This window comes from Bidens hawaiensis, unplaced genomic scaffold (genome assembly GCF_021521415.1).
Source record: "Bidens hawaiensis isolate Kalapana, Puna unplaced genomic scaffold, B.hawaiensis_p1.1 tig00037537_1, whole genome shotgun sequence".
Classification (NCBI taxonomy): Eukaryota; Viridiplantae; Streptophyta; class Magnoliopsida; order Asterales; family Asteraceae; genus Bidens; species Bidens hawaiensis.
Genome location: NW_027505483.1, coordinates 1 through 22,543, shown reverse-complemented (window position 1 = coordinate 22,543; position 22,543 = coordinate 1). Strand labels below are relative to the sequence as shown.

The 22,543-nt window shown below is 35.2% G+C and overlaps 1 long non-coding RNA gene across 1 annotated transcript; it reads left to right on the top strand.

The window, feature by feature from the left end:
- The first annotated feature begins 6,060 nt into the window (after nt 1-6,060).
- On the top strand, nt 6,061-6,821 carry LOC143613459 (uncharacterized). The gene is made up of 2 exons (XR_013150120.1): nt 6,061-6,209; nt 6,463-6,821. It is a non-coding gene; the product is annotated as an uncharacterized LOC143613459 (long non-coding RNA).
- Nucleotides 6,822-22,543: the final 15,722 nt, after the last annotated feature.

Here is a 22,543-nt window from a genome sequence, read left to right as displayed (position 1 = left end):
CTTTTATTTACTAATATAAAATTCGGGATGTTACGAAAAATAACAAATATTCTTCAATACACATTTAACCTATTACACAAAATAACCCTTTGAATATAAGCAAACAAAGCCCAATTACACCTTAACCAATTTCTTATACATTTATTTTGTTTTAGTTTATTCCTACAATAACTTTGTTTTATTGTAAATCATAATTATCTTCTATCTATGAAAATAAATTATGTAAGGACCTATTATTATTGTTATAATTATTTGATTCTATAATCTAAAGTTATCCACCGCGTTAGCTAAATAACATGATTGCGGAAGTTTATTTAATCTATTTTTTCTTCGAGAAATAGAAATTAACTATTACATTAATATACAAAAAGTAAACACAAATTGTAGCCTGATCATGCAATGATCTCCAACGCAAAGGTCAACGCCAACAATTTCATGTCCCAAGCACACCTTCATCATGACATAATTAATGTAAGTGCTCTTTGTGTGTGTGTTTTAATGATTTTCTTTCTAATTTATTATGCTAAAGTTTTGACATGTGTCATCATATTATATGCCTAAATATGTTTCTATTTTAAAAACAAAGGTTTCTGCACACGTACCCGTGCCTACATCAGGCTTTTCAACTTTTAAACGGAGTTTAGATTTTGGTCTTATTCGTTAAAAGAGTTTATAGTCATGTCGTTTCCATTTAATTAACTTGTTGTATAGCCATATACATGTGTTTTTAAACGACCGTAAATGTTGTTTCAAACATGGTGAGCTTCCCTTCTACTATCAAAAAGAGGAGTTTACCACCGCCTACATATTCCACTCACTCTATCCTCTTTGATCCTATTCGGCCAAGGCGATGGATCCTATTTCACTATCATTGTCTAGAAAGCGATTCGGTAGCACTGAATTACTATAAACATCGACACATCGTTTAAGTCTTAGGTTCGGCCTTTCAAATAGTTGTATAGTTACTAATATAGTTAACTTGCGTATAGTACCATCTAATAATAACTTCAATCAACATGGATTATAGTTACTAATATAGTTAACTTGCGTATAGTACCATCTAATAATAATCTTTTTTAAAATAGTGACTTTTAATAAGAATAACGATGTACCTAGAGCCCCATTGGAGGAAAGCCTTATGGCAAACCCCCTAACCACCTAGACAAATCATCAAATCTGCACAATGTATAAATCGAACCATTCACCCATAGTTAACGGAATACACCATCGTAAAGTATTATAATACCTTAAAAGTTTATTAAATATATGTGTATATTAGTAATGTACTGTAAATATATACGTACATTAAAGTTTTAATATACAAAAGCATGCATATTATATGGCAACAATTCAACTATATATTATGTCTATATGTAACACTATCTTAGGAAAACAAGCCCAAAAATAATATTTGAAGCTACTGGAAATGAAAATTGATGTACGAAATGAAGGAGTGATGTATGGAATTATGGATTGCTGGCAGCCATGCGAACCACATTGTGGCCCCATCCAATCTACTCTCGTGTTTGGTTGTTTGTATTCTCTTAATTATCCTATATCTATTTTCATTTTTTACATTTATCCCATTAAAGTAAACTAATTATTCTGAGTGAACAAAGAAGAAATGGTTATATATTGATAATTTTCAGGTATGAAAAGGTTTTTTTAGTCTAAGGGTATTAAGAGTGTTGGATGATGTCTTTCCGCTTTAGGTTGAGAATTTGAGTCTAGCGACTAGTAGGATTATTGGATTTTTATAATCCTAACTTTTAACATATTAACCAGGTTTAATTCTAACTCATAAAATATTTATAGACAGTCACAACTTTAAATGTATTTTTTCTCTAGTGATCTCACACTAGCTAAAAGTTAACCTCGTTTGTTTTTCTGATGACGTGACCAGACAACTTATCTGACAAAAACATGTCTTTTACTCCAATCGAGTGTTCATTAGAAATGTAGGCCATGTTAGTTTGTGTAGGGCTTCAATTAATCGAGTGTTCATTAGAAATATTGGCCATGTGGATTAAGTTTCCCTCTCAATTTGTAGTAAGCAGTTCATGTCTTAAAAAACCTAATGGGATCAACTATTAATTAATATGCGATCGTTTGAGAAAAATACGTTTAAGTTAGGACTACATATAAACATTTACTAAGTTGCGATTATCAAAATTTAATAACCCGCGAGAAAATTGGTCTTTTTTGATAAATGTTGAAATTTGATGTAGAGCTAATGAGACAGTTTGTGAATATATTTTTTTTAACAACCAACAAACAAATAATTGTCTAGATACTCCGTACAGGGTGGCCCAATGCAAAAGGCCACTACTGGCTGGCCCAACCCAATCATACGAAGCCCTTAAGTGCCTCCAAGTAATCTCTTGTTCCGGATAAAACCCATGTCCGAATACCCACTGGTGGTAAAACTCGGACACCCTCATGATTGAACCAGAGATTACAAAGATCCCGGTTTTCCTTTAATGAACCACCCATGCCCTCTCAAAGTGTTGTCTGTGAGGATCGAACATATGTCTCCATTAAAAAACACTCATGTTTTCTACCACTACGCCACATTGATAACCACTTTGTGAAGAATTGATATTGTGAGGAGGCATGTTTTTCTTTCAAATTTCAAGAACTTCTGTTAATTGACAATTTTAAATTTAGAAGAAAGAAAAAAAAAGAAGAATGCTTATGCTAGCTAATCTTTAGTAAGCATATATAGTAACACTTAGGTAAAACGTACTTTATCAGTTGAAATATGAAAGCATTGACAAAGAAAAAAAGGTATCAAAATGATAAATATCAGTCTATCACATAAGTCTCTTGTTAATTCAAATGAAAAATGGTAAGACAATTTCTTCTAAAAAGTGAACACAAAGCGAGTTAACCTAATCAAAGCTCTTATGCCGGTGGTGACAATAACTTTATTCTCTTAGCATGATCACCAGTGCCCAGATCGCCGACCACAATATCAGGAACATAAACAGTTTCATTCAAAGCAAGCATTGCATCCAAGTACACCACAAAATCAGCATGAACTCGAACTGCCGGAAAACACGACGCCTTTCGTTTCCCAGTAGTTGAAACCCGCTTGGCATTTCTTGGAGCTGGTGGACAAGTAGCAATTACCGGAATTCTATGCTCCATAGATCTTGGAGTCTCGGGATCATCCTCGCAGTTGCCGGTTTTAAATTCTGCAGCAGAAGATGGGATTTGGATCTTCATAGCACCCGAAACTATATTATTAATAGCAATGGGTGTTTGTGATGAAGATGATGTTTTGCAATATTGGTGATCTAGGGGAAAAGAAACGATACCCATATGTATGTATAATAATGTATATATTAATGGAGATTGTGCAATTAAGATGAGGAAACAAAAGAGAAGTGAGACTCTGAAAACAATGGAATTTAAGGTGATAGAGAGATGCAAAAAGAAGGGTTAAAGTTGGTGAATGAGGGTGTCACTTTGTGAACATAATCATGTCTCACATATATTTGGCATACTAAAGGGAATCGAAGTGTGAAAATTGGTTGACTTTTAAATTAGCAATAAGGGCGTCCTTGGATGTTTTTGAGAAAAGCATGTATGATAGCTGGCGGTGACCTTTTTTTCATTGGGTCACATCGTACGGAGTACCTAGCCAATTTTATTTGTAGACCATTCAAAAAATAAAAGATACGGAAGAGATGGTGTGATTTGAGACAGACTTGTGTTATAAGGTGCGTCCTTAGTTGGGAGTTGAGCATTTGAGTTTCGTAGTGGACATTAATGTGATATTTTAGCTTTGTATGAGTAGAATAGATTATCGTTAAAGTTAAAAAGAGGTTTGTGAGACTGACAAATTCTACTTAAGAAATAGGTGTTGATATATATGAACTCGTTTTTTAGTGTCGATTGAAGATGTTTTTAAATGCTTATTATAATAGCATATCATTAATTATGTGAAATTATATAGAACAAAGCTCTTGAATATACACGTCTAGTTTTTGGATTTATTAGATAGTGGTGAAAAATTTTTAGTTAATAAGAGGGTTTTCTTTTAAATCCTAAATCTGTTTACTCTACATTTTTAATATTCTTTAATTAAATTATATAATTGATACGTCTTTCATATTAAAATAAATATTAACTTACAACAAACATCTGACTATCTATATAATTGCCTACCATGAAATCCTACGTGTCGCTCTCACATCGCTCCCCCACCCTCCAATGCCACCAGATTGCTTGATTTCAGAATGAAGCATTCTCATTCAATCCTTAAAATTCATGGGTATCCGTAGGTCTATGCATCCGGATCTCTCTAAACCTCAAACGGGTTATGCCAATAACCCTTCCTCACTCCAGAAACCTTAACAACATGAGCTTCCATTACCTCTCCCTTGCAAACCGTCACCCCGTCGATCACTGATTATGCCCAGCCGACCTCGCCATAACCCTTTCAACTTCTAAAATCATCAAACTTTTTGTCAAAACCCTAATCACCCCAACGTTCTTCATCTCTACCTTTCCCTGTCTCCGTCACAAACCCTTCACTCACAAAACCTAGCATCTATGCAGATCAGTTGCCATGGCTGCAGCAGCGGCGGCGTGAACATAATCGGATCCATCGTTTGGTTAATTGGTTAGTTTTCCTTACAGATCTCATAATTATAATCTGTTTTTTAACGATCCGAATTGATTTTTAAAAAAAATATTCTTATGATCCGTGTGCGTTTCGTTTGATCTAGGGTTGCTTATTTTAATCTCCGCCAGTGAGGCTTTTTATCAGATGTCCTTGCATGGTCTTTGTTTTTCGTACACCGATGCGAATAATATGTGTAGATGTACAAATTCTCGTGTGTTTGTGTTATATTTCATTTAATTGCTATGTAGGTTTTGAATTTGCTCACCTTAGATTAGCTTAACGCTTCGATATGTGATGAATGATGATGAATTCGAGTTAATTGTTGTTTGTTAGTGAAATGGAGGCCGGTGTAATACATATCTATACAATATGAGAAATTCTCCATTATTTAGATGTAACTGATACGAAACTTTAGTTTACCTGGCTCTAAGAGAAATTGGATACTTTCTAAGCATACAAACAAAGAAGTTCCCCTTTAAGTTGTTGATTTGGTAATGTCAATAGCTCACATAAGGTAAAAGTTCGAACCTACAGATTTAATTTGCGTCCCATGGTAGTTTAGAAAAATTCTTAAAAAAAGTGCAAACAGGTCAATTTGATAGCTCACAAAAGGTAAAAGTTACAATATGCACACTTATTTTGCATTAGTGGTAGTTTAGGGAAAATATTAAAAAAATTGCAAATGGGCCAAAATTTCAATACGGATCAAAGTTAAAAGGTTAATTGTCAATGTAAGAGGACTTTTAAGTCAAAAAAAAGTTTACATCGATATTTGTTCATGTTTATGGTGGTTCCATAATCCATTTACTGATATAGTCACATTGCATGGGATTACGGTTGCTCCAGGGGCATTTCAGGTTTAATTTGTTGTTGTCATTATAAAAATACATCCCGGGTCAAAACTGGTAAATTTTTGGTGCGTCTTAAAATTACCTAGAGTGACTGACTTGGTTAAAAAAGGTTGCTTCATTACAAGGTAGCATAATAACATATTCATGCGCATTTGTTTTGTATCACATCAACAAACAAAACCAACAATTTTGAGTGGTTCATGGTCGACTTCAGAATTTTTTTGTTTGTTCAGTTATCGATTCAACCGATTACTACTTTAAGTGATGTCAAGCCCATTTCAGTTGATAAGTACAGAAACCCAAATTCCCTGCATTTGATTTTGCAGGTAAGATTATGAACATGATTATAATATTTTTAGGAGTTATGTATTGCGACTATGGAATTTGAACGACGTTGATGAAAATAAAATAATAACACGATTTATAAACCCGTTTTAATATGTTATTCAACTTGCCTAACCAATGGTTTCATTTCTTAAACCTTATTTGTAGCTATCAGAATTTGGGCTTGCGATATAGGGACCCACAACGTCACCATTCCTGATACATAGTGATGTAGTTGGAACTTTTGGATACCTCGCTCCTAAGTATTTTATGTATGGGAAAGTTAGTGAAATTGTTGATGTATACTCTTTCGGAGTGGGAGCTGTTCTACTAGAACTACTTACAATAAAATGACCCATTAGTTCAGATCCGGTCAAAGGCGAAAATAGTTTGGTTATGGGGTAAGTACTTATATTGAGTGTTATCTTGAAATCTAGCAAATCATAAAAACGCACTTTAGAGTTTTCTTATCCCTACCGATTCTAATATTGTGTTTATTTAACATTGCATGATAGATTAAAATCTTGAAAAACAAGGTTGGTATTTAGCCTTAAAGATTTGTTTCAATTTTTGGGGTTAAGTTTTTAACATCTACTTAATGTTGGTATACCTTAGTGAATGTAAACAAGTATGAATTCTTTGTTTTTATACCAGGTGGCTTCGGAGTTGGATATTTGCTACTACTTGGGGAGCGAGGATCTCAACGAGAACGAATAGCCAAGATTCATAAAACGTTTTTAAACCTTTTCAAGCTTCTGCTACAGCAATATAAATCTTTGTTCATGAAGAACTTGATGCTCACATGGTGGAGCAAGCGAGCTGCATTCCTTCAAGTGTCTTCATAAGTATTCTTCATATTTTTTTTCTTTATCATATAGAACAGCACTCGCATGGCAATTGCAACGTTTCGTTTTGCCTTACATATTATTGAGGAAGAACCCAAGCTTCGCTATACACTCTTTTTTTGTTAATGTTGTTTACATATTTATCATAATTATGTAGTTTTCTTTATAGGTGATGGATTTGTTTTTTTATGGCACGATTTATTGGTTATCATGGCATGCATATAGGGTTTTATTCTGTATGCCCTTTTTATGATCAGTTAAGTTGTAAGTAATATGGGTTGTTTATGAAATTGTAAAATTGCATTCTATTAAAATTGGTAGCTTGGTTGGTAGAAAATGAACCTTTTGCTGTTTATTGGCTGTTTAAATTATGGTCATCTACATTTTGTAGTATAGTTTTAAATAAAGTGTATATTCATTGAAATATATTTAACTTGCTTCTTTTAAAACAGGTGTTTACTTTGTTGAGAATCTTATGTGTAATTCATTAACTTAAGGCAGCAATCGGCAACCAGATTCCAAAGGGTAAGATACAAGCAAGAAACTCTGAATCAGTTTTGAAGCTTTAAAAACGAAAATCAATGTAGAACAAACGTTACGATACACAATACGGTGAAAGACAGTTGGACATTTGTTAACCCTGTCATGCATCTTAAGAGAGAACGGGTTTCGATCATGACTCATGGCACGAAGGTGACAATGAGAGGATTGAAGAACATAAACATGGTCTACGTGTCAGTTTCTAATGGAGATGAGGGAAAACCCAGAAAGCGGTTCATAATGCGATGCGAGAGTCTTCTCACGTTCAAGGATGATAATGCGATACGAGAGTCTTCTCACGTTCATAATGTTGTTCTTTAAGTACCTTGTTCCGATCAAGACTGGAATGATTCTGTACAATTTAGGATACCATGTGTTTGTAAGTTGTAAACGTAATATTTATAAATGTAAGTATTCAAATGTAATACGCAATAATGTATTATTAAATTTGCAAATGTAAGTACTCATTACAGTTTACTTTTATGAATTCGTGTTCGGGAAATTATATCCGTTTATGTTTGTTCCTCTGTGTTTAGTTGTGTTTGTTCGTTTACGTTCTTAAACCGTTCATTTAAACTTTAATGACCCAACATAAACGAACACGAACACATTCATTTTCTAAATGAACAAACACATAACAGAATATCATGTTCGTTTAAGTGTTTGTATTCGATCATTTGCTCGGTTAAAGTTATATGATCGAACGCTAAAAGCCTATATATCCAAAGAACTGTAAGACCTAAACTTTAATCGTTTCGTCTTACCCGTTTCAGATAGATGCCGTGTCAACAAAAGACCAATACAACAAGTTCATACAAACATACTAGAAAACCACAAACTAAACTTAATAGAAGTAACTCTCCACAACATTAAATGAAAACGCATACGACAAGAAAACAAAATAGTCGACTAACTATCAATTGAATCAAAGCTCAAAGCACCATCACGGCCAAAATAAAATCTCAAACAACAAACTGTTTGGCCACATTAATTGATAGATCCATGAGAGCTCATTTGAGGTGATTCATTAAAACATATATGTTTCACATCACACAGCTCCATACAAATTTAAATAAAATAAACAAATTAAACTTTAACTCTAATAGTAAACATAATATACTTTATTCATTCACCAAACCTCTAAGTTTTATACCTAAACACATCATACAAGAAAAATATATATTCACTATGATATAGAAAAAAAAAAACTAAAAGTAACCCGCGTGACACGCGGGCTAAAAACTAGTTAATATGATAAATGAGTAAAATAATAAAATGTTTCATCAATATTTTCATACTTTTTTAGTGTAAAAATTAACAAACAGATTCCTTAATCATGTATTATATACATCTTTATCATGTTGTGTTATTTTTGTTGAATTTCAATCAAACTTATTAACATAAATAATCATGGTTGTGTAGCGTCGTTAAAAAATTCGTTGCTTGGTAATAGTTGGTATGTAGCTTTGGTTCTGTTCGCGGTTAGAAATTTCTAACCAGGGAGATTCTTTATTTCAAGCTCTTGTTAAAAAAAATGCTCTTGATAACAAAAGAACAAAATAAACCGGTATCGATCTTTGTAAATGTACGTATACATGAGTGGATGTAAGCTGGGTAGCATACATACATAGGAAACACAGAAAGTCTCCAATTCGACGGTGGATCCAATGGAAACAGTCCCAGTTCAGATTTATCAAGTGCCCATCATCATTCAAAAAAGTTTCTTTTTATTTTTAATATTTTTAGTTATATATTACTGATAGTCTAGTCTAATTTATGAAAAAGTTAAAATACAAAGGATAAAATATGATAAGTGTGAGAAAGATTTGTAATCATATAAAAACCTTTAAAAAATTCACAAAATAATAAAAAAAGCATAACTAAAAACATAAATATAAAAAGAAAAATTTTAAAGAACTAAAATGTTTCCCCCGTCATTCCCTCAAAAAAAAGGTGACGAAAAGACACAATGATGAAAATAAACAAAAAACACAATAGATCGCAATATATAACACAATGGCGGACAAAATATAACACAATGTTGAGTAATATAACACAATAACAAGAAAAAAAGATACAATATAAAGAAAAAAAGACACAACCAATGACGAAAAAATCACAAAACACATTGATAAACAAAACGACAACATTTTTTTCCCTCAACATTGAGTCTTTTTTTTTAAGAACAAGGAAGACGGTGGAAATAATTTTGTGTTTTTACCTTTTTTATTTTTTTATTAAATTTTGAGTTATGATTTTTGTAGGGTTTTTTGTGCACCTATAAATCATTCTCATTTTTTTTATTTTTGTGCCTCTAATAAAATAATTTGACCCATCTAATTAATTCCTTCTCAATTAGTTTTGATAATAACTGTAGAGCTAAAATATGGCCAATGGCATCGGACGTATGATATGTGATTTTTTTATTTAGAGTTGACGGTTCAAATTTTGCAATAGATATGTTAGGTGGATTTAAAAGTAGATTAACTGTTAAAAAAACATAAAAAGTACTATATCTAATTGTTAACTACGGTAAATCAGTAATTCAAAAACAAAATCCAAACCGATTGGTATTTGGTAGTTTAATGATTTGGTTCATGAACCATATGTTCGTGTATTGTTAGATTTAATTATTAAAATTTAAAATTTAAAATAAAAAATAACAGTATAGTTTATATTGAGTAGGGGAAGGTTAACGACTTAACGTACAAATGAAATTAGCGTGCTAAACGTGAGAATCAAGTAGAGTAATTATATATACAAGTAGAGTAATTATGTAAATTCTCACGTTTAGCACGCTAATTTCATTTGTATTTAATCTAAACCCATATTGAGTATACTCTGGATAACTCTTCATATATTAAAAAAAAAAGGATATAATTACAATAGAGAGGTGGATAAGCGAGCAACAAGCTGTGCCGCCACTCCCATTTTGAATGACAAACCCGATCTAACAAAGTTATAGATCTTTGGCGTTGATACGTTACAATAAAGTAAACCACCAACTCGGTTTACATGATCGGTTCGTTAAATTCGCATGTCTGCATTTAATCATTTATACCCAATGTGATGTCGTTTCACAACACCAAGACAATAACATATGTTGTTTTCTTTGCTTTTATAATTTCACATTTTGGTTTATTAAAAATAAATTTTAAATATTTTTGTAGAGTTGACTTTTTGGTAAGTTAAAATTAGCCATGCTAGATTGTTTAGAAACTTAATAGTAGTCATTTTTTCTTCGAAAAGTAACTTAAAAGTAGCCATGATAGATTGTTTAGAAACATAAAAGCATCATTGACATATTTTTTCGTTTCAAATCTCTTTTAGTTTTTATCATGTTTGAGACTTGAATTAAGTAATTAATATTAATCTGTTCGCTTATTAAAAAGCACACACCGTTAGATCGTATGATAGGTTATAAATGAAAATTAAATACAGGTATAGTGCAATAGCTAATAATTATGGGTTTATAAAATATAATATTTAAAGTTAAAGTTAGAGTAAAATAACCGACAAATGGAGTATATCAAACACATACATATATGTGTAACCTAATACTAACTTTTAACGTTTGTCTTACATTTTCAGTTTCAGTTCGTAAATTGACGGCAATCCCTTTTCAAATTTGAAATAATTAGACGGGTGCCCGCACGATGCAGCGGGTGTTTAAACCTGCTAATCACGTATACATATAAGTGTTTATGGTTCGGTTAAAACCTTGAAATCGTTTAAATCGGTCATTGGTTTGACTTCTTTTTTTCCTTTTCTTTTTTACTTTCGGTTTGTTGGTCAGTTTCAAATTTCAAAATGTAGTGAATGGTTGGTTCGCGGTTTATATCGGCAACCGGCCATATGAAACCAGAAAAGACTTTAAATTAACTTAATTGCAATATGATTTTTTTTGTAATCTTTGTTGTTATTATTTCACGTCCTAGATCTTCCATTAATATTTACCATTTATATGGCTAATATTGTCATTTTTTATTTATGATCATCTCAAGTATCATATTATGTTGGTTTTTAGTTAAAATTGATGGTACATTTAAACTATTAATTATTTTAATCTAAATTTATTATTAAAGTTTAAACTGTGAAACCAAACTGGAACCAGGCCGTTAGTAACGATTCAGTTTCAACTTTCAATGGTTGAGTTTGGTTTTGGACGATAAAAAATCAGTATTAACGGTTGAACTCACAAGTTTAACTTAAAAACCATCAAACCTGACACTGAACACCCTTACGTAACATATTAATTTATTTAAAATGAAAAAAATACAATAATATCTTATCCAAATTAAAGAGAATAAAATGCTCGTTTTTATGTTGCAATTTGTTTATAAAAATATTAACGTATGAAAAAGCTATAGTCGTTTAAAAATCATGGGTGGGAAGTTAGTTTACAAGTTAAATTAAAAACATAATATGGTTAAAGATGAGGGACCAAACTTGTAAGTTAAACGAATTGTGTTTAAAAGACATGTTTACTCTTACGAACACATGTACATCATATTTTAAGTGTTGTAAATTATTTAAAGTTGAGTGTTTTAATTTGCCCTTATTTAATGTATTATATATAGTATAGATAATGGTTTATATACTCGACAAATGAATATAGGTGAGTTTAGTTTAAAAATTATGAATAAATATTATATTTATGAATAAAAATCATATCTCAATTAGTAAATATATTGTTTATGAAATGATTAAAGTATTACGTGTAATCATTCCAAAACATTATTTATGAAACTTCTAAAAACACTAATTATGAAACATGATATAGGATATGAAAATAAAGAAAAGAAAGGATGAAAACACACACTCTCATGGACACATAATCAAGTGCATCCTTCATGCTTAAGTTTAAAATCATTCCCATCATAATGTTTTTTTTTCTCACGATACCATTTTTAATTCAATTATAATTATTATATCATTTCGTTTAAATTGTATTAAATAGCTTAAGATATATACTTTTAGCGTCAGCAAACCAATATACTGTTGGAAATCTTGTATTAATAATAAGCATAGAATCCAAAAATAAGAAAAGAAATAATCAAGAAACAGTGAACCGGGCTTGTGTTTGACACAATTCCCTTAAACAGATTCGCGGTCTGTTCCCAGGGTACTCCGGTTCGAAGCAGAAACGTAGTACTGTCGGACTTGATCACTTGCCCGAAACGAAAACCGTAACAATGTTGTTGTAGAAAAAGGAAGAAGAAGAAGTGTGTATGTTGGTGTATTTTCGGTGTAGTCAAAATGATGCACTCATCATGGTTTTATAACCAAGGAATCATAACCATCATCAATTTCTAATTGATGACAATTAAAGAATAATAATATTCAAATAATGGCCATTAAACATAATCAATTCTAATTGATGACCATTAAAGAATAATAATATTAAAATAAATAATGGTCATTAGTGCATAATTGAAACCAAAAACAATAATCATTATCATAATGATTATTAATTATCATGACAAGGCCAACATATTTTGAATTTCAAAACCGAATTCCAAAATTGTCTCACGCGGGCTCTGGTTTTAGTTGAGACTTCATTCACACACTTTAAAAAAACTTCCAACAATCCCCCACATGAATGGAGGTCAAAACAACATTATTTCGATTAGATTTCAGCAGTTGAATCTTGCATACAATAGGTAGGTGTTATCCTTTGAACCTTTGCTTATGAAGCATACTTAGCCCACTGGCTCTGAGTAGACGGTGATGTCTTTGAACTCGTCTGCCGTTTGTGTAGACGACAATATACTTCACACAAGACTCTCCCTGACAAAGTCAAGTCCTCATAGTTATGTTCGTTATGGTCATGAACATACGCCTGGTTCTGCAAGAGCTATTAAGTATTGTGCCCAACAACACCCTTTGAAGCGACCCCACTTCTCTCTCACACAGGTGATTCACCATGTATGACTACCTTGGTCGAATCATTAAAAGCCATATGCTTAGCCTCACACCTCTCACTTTTAGGAATGGACTAGGAAGGTTACCTTGCCACGTGGTAAACTCCCTCTTAAAATTGTAGGTTTATCCCCCCCACAGTAACAGCACTAATTCATACAAGTAGGTTTTCCTATTGAATTCAACTCTTGGGATCTCCAGTCTGTTGAGTTAGGTTTCCTTCGCATGAACTTTAATTTTCAAGGGCTTCAGTCCCATTCCCATGGACGACTTCTGAACTAACTCTCTACTTAGGCCTTTTGTTAGCGGATCCGCAATATTATCCTTTGACTTCAAGTAGTCAACAGTGATAATTCTAGTAGATATTAGTTGTCGTACCGTATTATGTCTATGTCTAATATGTCTATTCTTACCATTATACATTGTGCTATGAGCTCTGCCAATTGCCGATTGGATATCACAATGTATACAGATGGCCGATGCCGGCTTAGGCCATCTTGGTATATCCTCAACAAATTGACATAACCATTCTGCCTCTTCGCCCGCTTTATCTAGGGCGATGAATTCTGATTCCATCGTGGATCTAGCTATAACCGTTTGTTTAGACGATTTCCACGATATAGCAGCACCTCCAAGTGTGAATACATACCCACTTGTTGCTCTGGAATCATTCGTGTCAGATATCCAATTTGCATCACAATGTCCTTCGACAACTGCAGGATATCTGTTATAATGTAACCTGTATTCTCTAGTGTATCTTACGTACTGAAGCAACTGAATCACACATTTCCAATGACTTGAATTTGGGTTGCTTGTGTATCTACTTAGCTTGCTCACAACATATGCTAAGTCGGGTCTAGTGCAACTCATAAGATACATCAAACTGCCAATAATTCTTGAGTATTCCAACTGGTTAACGGGTTCACCTCTATTCTTAGCTAGATGTTGACCCGTGTTAATGGGAGTTCTAGCTACATTAGAGTCATTCGCATTAAACTTCTCAAGAATTTTGCTCACGTAATGGGATTGACTTAAACAAGTCCATTTTGGGTTCGTGTGATTTTAACTCCCAAAATCACATCCGCAAAACCCATGTCCTTCATGCCAAATCTTGCTTTTAACATGTTCTTAGTGGACGTTATGATTTTGTCATCACTTCCAGCAATGAGCATATCATCTACGTATAGACACAAAATGACATATCCATCGGATGTTTCCTTCATGTATACACATTTGTCACATTCATTGATTTTGAACCCAACATCAAGCATGACATGATCAAACTTTTGGTGCCATTGTTTAGGAGCTTGTTTCAATCCATACAAGTTCACACACTTTCTTTTCTTGCCCAACGGCTATGAAACCTTCGGGTTGTTCCATGTAAATCTCTTCCTCTAGATTTCCATTCAAGAAAGCCCTTTTTACATCCATTTGGTGAACTTCCAAGTTTCTAATGGCGACAATGGCAGGCACCAAACTTATAGATGTTATTCGCGTAACCGGCGAATATGTATCAAAGTAATCTAAACCTTCTCGTTGTTTATATCCTTTGATCACCAACCTTGCCTTATACTTATCGATGGTTCCATCAGGTTTCATCTTCTTCTTAAGATCCATCGATATCCTAGTGGTTTACACCCTTGAGGCAGATCCACTAGTTCCCAAGTATGATTTTGTAAGATAGAATCTATCTCACATTTGATGGCCTCCCTCCACTGAGGTCCTTCAGCGGAATTCACCGCTTGTTGATACGTTTGAGGTTCCTCTTCTACCATGTAGGTAAGGAAATCAGGGTCGAAGGATTTTTCAGTCCTTTGCCGTTTACTTTTTCTGATTTCAACCTCCTCTGTCTCAGATTGTTCCCGAGGTTCATCTCCAGTACTCTCGTTTTGAATACTTTCCTCAACCGGTCTAGAATAGCTCGGTTATCCTTTATCCAAACATGGGAACTTATATTCAAACCATGATGCATCCTTTGCTTCTATTATGGTGCCATTGTTTATTCCGGGATTCTTGGAATCATGCACAAGAAATTGATATGCACCACCGGGAAAGGTATATCCTATAAACACACAATCCACGGTTTTGGGTCCTATTAGTAGGCGTTTTGGTGGAGTCACCACTACCTTGGCTAGGCACCCCCACATTCGCAAGTATTTATATGGTGGTTTAATTCTCGTCCATAACTCATATGGAGTTAGATCTTTCTTCTTATTCGGTATCATGTTTAAAACATAATTAGCCGATAAGATTGCTTCCCCCTACATGTCCGGGCTTACCCCAGAACTTATCATCATGGCATTCATCATTTCTTTCAAGGTTCGGTTCTTACGTTCCGCTATGCCATTTGATTGAGGGGAGTAAGGAGGCGTGACTTCATGTATGATTCCTTCTTTTTCACACAAGTTAATAAAAGGTGAAACATATTCACCTCCTTGGTCACTCCTTACTCTTTTGATTTTTCGATTTAGTTGATTCTCAACTTCGGCTTTAAATAAGATAAACTTATCAATAGCCTCGTCCTTACTTTTAAGTAAGTAAACATAACAATACCTTGTACTATTATCAATGAACGTGATGAAGTACTTGTCCCAACCACGAGTAGGATTTGCTTTTAGATTACACACATCGGTGTGAATCATCTCGAGGGGTTCGGCGAATCTTTAATGATGAATATCCAAGGATTTAAATATCTCATTACCATATATTAATTTATATGTTACAATTCACACTTAGTGAATTTCCAAGGAGTTAATACGCCATTAAAATATATTAATTCATATGCTACAATCCACACTTAGTGAATATCCAATGAGTTAATACGTCATTAACAAATATTAATTCATATATTACAATCCACACTTAGTGAATTTCCAAGGAGTTAATACGTCATATATATTACAATTCACACTTAGTGAATTTGTCATTAACATATATTAAATCATATGTTACAATTCACACTCAATGAGTTTCCAAGGAATTACACATCATTTTTTTTTAATTTCATCTTAGTATATTCACCTCGTTATTCTATTACCATCCCATGATGTGATTATATATTTGATGTGTCTTCTTAGACTTTAATCTTCGCAACAACTCACAAGTTGTTTATTATACGAAATTATTTTGACGACATTTACACATCAAATCTCCAAGTGTTATTATCTTCAACACTTTCGTCATCCGACATGACTCATCTCAGTGATATCGTTTTATATTATGTATACAAGTATTCCCTTAAATAGAAATCCATGCACACATATCCTCATATCCTCGTTTCACTTTTGAAACCATACTCTTGAACAAATATGTTCAAATAACATCAACTTGTTACAATTACTACACTTAAGTAGCAAAGCTTGAATTGTTCTAACACATACATTAGAAAATTAACGTTTACACAAAGCGTTATAAAGAAATCGTATCTTACACGCATGTTAGATATTTAACGTTTACAAGAAACGAATGGCTTACTCAAAACCATTTCTAACACAATTGTTAGACACAAACGATTGCAAAAATCGTCAAACAAAAGTAATAAAATCCCATCGGTTTTACAAGATCAGTTCTAACACTATCGTTAGAACACAAACGATTACACAAAACGTTTTCTAAAACCTAACGGTTGACCAAATATTACATTTTGTAACGTTGTATAGGATTTAAGATTGCATCTGATCTCTAAAATCCAAACACACCAAGTTGTACTACGCACATAATTTCCCAAAAGAAAATATTTATAAGATTATATAATATCTAAATATTTTTATTTCAAACCATTTCGTGAACCCAAAATCCTTATAAATAAGGTTTTAAGATTGTAGCAACAATCTCACGAACTCTGTTTAAGTTTGTTGGAAATCTTGTATTAATAATAAGCATAGAATCCAAAAATAAGAAAAGAAATAATCAAGAAACGGTGAACCGGGCTTGTGTTTGACACAATTCCCTTAAACAGATTCGCGGTCTGTTCCCAGGGTACTCCGGTTCGAAGCAGAAGCGTAGTACTGCCGGACTTGATCACTTGCCCGAAACGAAAACCGTAACAATGTTGTTGTAGAAAGAGGAAGAAGAAGAAGTGTGTATGTTGGTGTATTTTCGATGTAGTCAAAATGATGCACTCATCATGGTTTTATAACAAAGGAATCATAACCATCATCAATTTCCAATTGATGACAATTAAAGAATAATAATATTCAAATAATGACCATTAAACATAATCAATTCTAACTGATGGCCATTAAAGAATAATAATATTCAAATAAATAATGGTCATTAGTGCATAATTGAAATAAAAAACAATAATCATTATCATAATTATTATTAATTATCTTGAAAAGGCCAACATATTTTGAATTTCAAAACCGAATTCCAAAATTGTCTCACGCGGGCTCGGGTTTTAATTGAGACTTCATTCACACACTTTAAAAAAACTTCCAACATATATATATTAATAGGAAAAAAAAAGAACCTCAATAGCAAGGTGAGTACCTATTTGAGCCAAAAAAGTTTTGTTCAATCAAATTTTGTAGTTTAGGTTCATAACCTTGACAATGGTATAGTTTAGGATTATTGGTGTAATATAGAGTAGAGTAACTTCTGCCGTTAAAAAAAATAAATTTCGTAGCGAAAGTACGAAAATGAACCAAGAATCACCTAACGATTTACATTTATCTAGCCCATTTGAGATTGAGCGTGACCTAATTGCTTATTCACAATCATTCAATTCCGAATGATGAACTAGGTCCGATTCGAACTTGTTCCGATTTCATGGGCCACTCTGTTATAATTTGCACTTATCCTATCTCGCACCAGCCAATCTTTGTTAGATTCCAACAAAGACAAATTCATGTTTAGGTTAAATGGTAAACTTCGTAAGATGTTAATTCGGTTAGTTATCTAAAATTTGAATGTTGATAAGTTTTTCATGTAAGTAATATGAAACATGATAAATATTAAACCTATGAACCTGTTACAGCATGAAGAGTAGTAACCGCAGCAGAGAAGGACGTAGACGACATGGTTGTCAGCTTGGTCGAGTTCCCCTTTAGGATGTATAGTTAAGGATGGTGTTAGGGTTCTTGAGAGGAACCCGGTTTAGGAGAGAGGAGGCACACAATATTGTTATGTGTGTGAGATTAGGTTATGATGTTAATTTATTCTCTCTATATATACACCCAAGGGGAAACCCTTTATTAGCTATTAAGAGTAATATGGTCCATCAACAATTACCAAGCTAATATGTAATAAGGTATAATTAATTATTTCGATCTATTATTATATAAATGATAATGATGGCCATATAAAAAAATATATAAAATATATTTATTATTACATTGAACCCAAGTTTACATAATAGCATATCATAACATTTTTGAAGTATAGGAGTGAAATCTGAGTTAATTCTCTTAAATTATTACATGAAAACAAATTAATGCTCATTTCAATATATGAAATTATTAAATCAAAATATTACCTCATACTCCCTATCTGCCAGCAAGCAGCCATCGTCAACTCAAACGTAATCATCGCTACCTCAGTGAGTGTTCCAACGTGCTTGACCTTGTGAAGAAACACGGATCTACTCCCCTGAACGGGTCCTAGATCCAATGAGTCAACAGGGTAAGATACGGTTAACTGTCAATACGATATGAACTCAATTGCCCAAAGTCCAGTGACGAAGACCTGCAAAACCGACACCGTGAGCTCGTTACGGGAAGGACAAGAGGGGGGGGGGGTCTTCCCGTAACCACCCTCCGACGTGAGAATAAGTACAGTTATGACGAAGATAATGCACTTAAGTAAATAGTGATAGTACAGTGGGAGTGAATGAATACCTCATGATGATTGAGAGGGTATTTATAGCCGAAGGGTGTAGGGAAGTAATTGGGCCAGCTGTCCTTTTAGAAGATGCTCTTATAACCGCCTGGACACATGTCCTCATGTGATAGGCTCAGTCGATACGTTGCATGTGCATGTATAACAACCTGGACACGCGTCCTTCTGATATTGGTTAATGGGTAACATTGGCCATGTGCGCGGTTATAACGGCGTTGCCAGGTGTCACTAGCTGATTGGCCGAGGGATCACGTATTTCCCAAGAAAGCATCTTGGCAAATCTTCTAGAAGGTAATTAGTTATTGACAGCTGTCCCGGAGCATTACCTCATGGTCCTTTATGCGGAAAGGTGTTCCTTCTTGTGATGACTTTTGAGGGTGTCAGGATGCTCCCGCATGTGCCATGAGGGTGTTTCTTCCTCAGATGATCTATGCAGATGGTTCATATGTCATGCGGGTGCCTTATGAGGGACTTCTAGTTAACTCGCGGGTATTACTTAAGGGTATTTGGGTCTTTTTGATACCCTACCTCAATAAGTCCCCCAGTCTAGTGTTTCTTCCGTGTGAAGTATTTTATGCAGGTGAAATTCTGGACTTAATGTGTATTTGGGGATTTTTAATTTTGCAAGTTTTTGAGAAATATCTTTTGTTGCTGTGGATAATAATGAAAAAAGGACAAGTTGACCACTCGCAGGCGCGTGTGCAGGTGATAGGACGTTTATGACGTGGCGATTGAATACTGGGCGGTTTTTCCTCTCTCCACTATTCGCATCCCATCGCATTAATTGCGGTGAGTATAAATAGGAGTTAACTTCTTTTGAAGTTTTATCGCCTTTGAATTCTGGACATTAACTTGCTTTCTTTCCCTGAAACTTCAAATCTTTCACTAAATCTTTCTTGAAATAACCCAATATTCCATCAAGTGTTTTTGTAATGGCGACTGTTCAATCTGAAGTTGATGAGATAGAGGTCCAATGGGACCAAGATGAGTATCAAAAACTCATCAAAACGTATGGCATCCCACCAGAATGGGGACCGGAGTTCCCCTCCGTCGGTTCGATTGCCAGTTTTCCACCTCCTGGAAAAATGGCTTTATATGCTGATTACTTTTCTCATAGGAACTTTCGCCTTCCCATCACAAAGTTTTTTCTACGGGTTGTTAAGGTGTTCGGTATTCACTTATCTCAACTTCATCCCCGTGCCGTCATGCGAATTCGTCACTTCGAGTTCGTATGTATGGCACATGAGATAGTGCCCCGGTTTGACCGGTTCGTTGTATTCTACAATATGGCTAGCCGAAATGGATGGTTTAACTGCCATAGTTTGTCTGACAGAGTTATCGATAATGTGACTGAGGAAATTTCCAAGGATTGGAAGAAAAAGTTTTTCTATGTATCGGAGGACGTGGTGTAGAGACCATGGTCCGTCGTGCTGGTAACGACGCTCTTCTTGATATTACTCTGGCTGCCCATGAGAAGCGTGACTGGTTCCACAAGCTAACTTCTTCACCAATGCCGATGCGGGCACTTCCTAAGGAAGCCCTTGTATGGGCGGGCATGAGCCGGCTGTGGTCGTCTCCATATCTGGAACCTGTTCTTATTGGGCTAGATGGCCGTATTGTCCACCACTCTGTTCTTTGTCTTTTTCTTTTTGAGGTTCTATTATTGAGATCTGCCTTTGTTTTCAGGTCTTGGATCGATGTTAAATGCCCTAGATGATGGCAAGGGCTGCGCGGGTGGGAATATCCGTGACGCGAAGGATACGCCTGTCCTTGAGAAGACTGCTAAATATTTTCTCTTTCGGTTAAAGTTCGTGTTGAACCAGTTGTTTCGGATGCTATCTTTGAATCAGGTGCGTATATCCTAAACCCTCCTCCTCTTAAAGCGCTGACCTCCGACGGGACAATCGTCATTTTAAGTGACGATTCTGCCATCCTTGAGGAGGAAAGCTCGGATGACGCTTTTGAAATTTCATTCATGTCACATTTGCTGGCAGATCTTTAATGGAAGAGATCCTTTCATGTTTCTCAGGTGAGTGATGCAAGCGCTAGTTCTGCGGACGCCAGGAAGGGACCAAAAGCAAAGAAGCGACTGACACATCGTCCGAGGAAACCGCTACCCAGTCTTGCGGAGCGTCTGGGAACGGTGAATGGTGAGCTTTTGCTTGTTGACTTTTATTGCATTTTGAAACAAGATCTAATTATGATTTTCTTACGCAGATCCGGCAATTATTGAGGATAGTGTGACTGAGAAGCTGCCAACACCCACACCGATCGTTGAGAGACGACCAACTCCTCTGTCGGAGAAGGAAGTTGAGGAGAACCCTGTTACCCTTCCAACTGAGACAAATGTGGAGGGGTCCAATGTTCAACCAATGGTTAATGAGTCTCTAGACTATCTCTTCCAGGGTGGGGGAGCCACTGGTTCTCAGGATGATAATCATGAAGTCATTGCAGAAGGCTTCAGGATTCATGAATCTCCTCCGCGACCTCCTCCTCAATTTTATTCGTCTTCCTCGCCCTTTACGACGGGCGGAGGAAATGATTTTCTATTCGGACCATCTGTCCATGAAGCCGGAGGGGGTTCCTCACAAGGTGCTCCGCAACAGTTATCTGCGGCCCACGTCCGTCTCGAGACCTCCGGTTCCCAGTTTTTTGGGAGTGCCGTTTTGGGGTCTGATTATGACTTGTTCATCCCTCCTTGGGATATTGTGAATGGGTCTCGGGTTTCTCATCCCGAAACTTGCATGAGTTTCGTGAAACACTGCATGCCACCCGCTGAAATGGCGTACCAGCAAACTCGCTCCCACCAAGAACTTCACACCGATCTATCCGTTTCTTTGACTAACAGCTTAGCTTGTTGTCAAGAAATCTTACGCGAGTGGCATACGATGGGCGGGAAGCTGGGTGCAGCTTCCGAAGCTGTTAAGGCTGCGGAGAAGGATGCTGACGTACAACGCCAAGCAGCGAGTGCAGCTAGGTGGAAGCAAATCGACGCCGAGGCTGTACTCAAACAAGAGAAAGAACGAAGTGCTTCTGCTGCTCAAGGTTGGAAATAAGCCTGTGAGAGGTCTAATGCCACTCTTGAAGCTGCTCGAGCTGAGACCCAAAGGAAGAAGGACGATTTGGCGAAGGCACAAAAATAAGTGTCTCGCCAAAGTGCCCGGATCCTAGAGCTCGAGAATGAGCTAAGGTTGTAGAGGGAACAATCCGAACTTAAGGACAAAACTGCTGCTGAAATGCAGTCTGCATATCACTCCCTCCTGCAATCCCAAAGTGAAGCAGACAACTGCGCCTCCGCCGAGTTATAGGAACTTCGTGGCCGGGCGAAGCGTGCTGAACGGGAAAGGCAGTGGTTCCTCAACCGTGGGCTTGACTCCGTAAGTGTTTTGCATAAACTGTGTATTTTTTGTGTATTTTGATTTCGTAATGTTGACAAATTTCGCTTATCAGGTCATCCATCATATTAAGAAGAGCACAGAGCTTACTGATTGCTTTGTGAATCTGACAACTGCGTCGTAAGGAGTTGGCCGGGTCAAAGGCTTTAACGAAGGGATGGCATTTGCCCAATCTGGGCAGTCTTTTGAAAACCA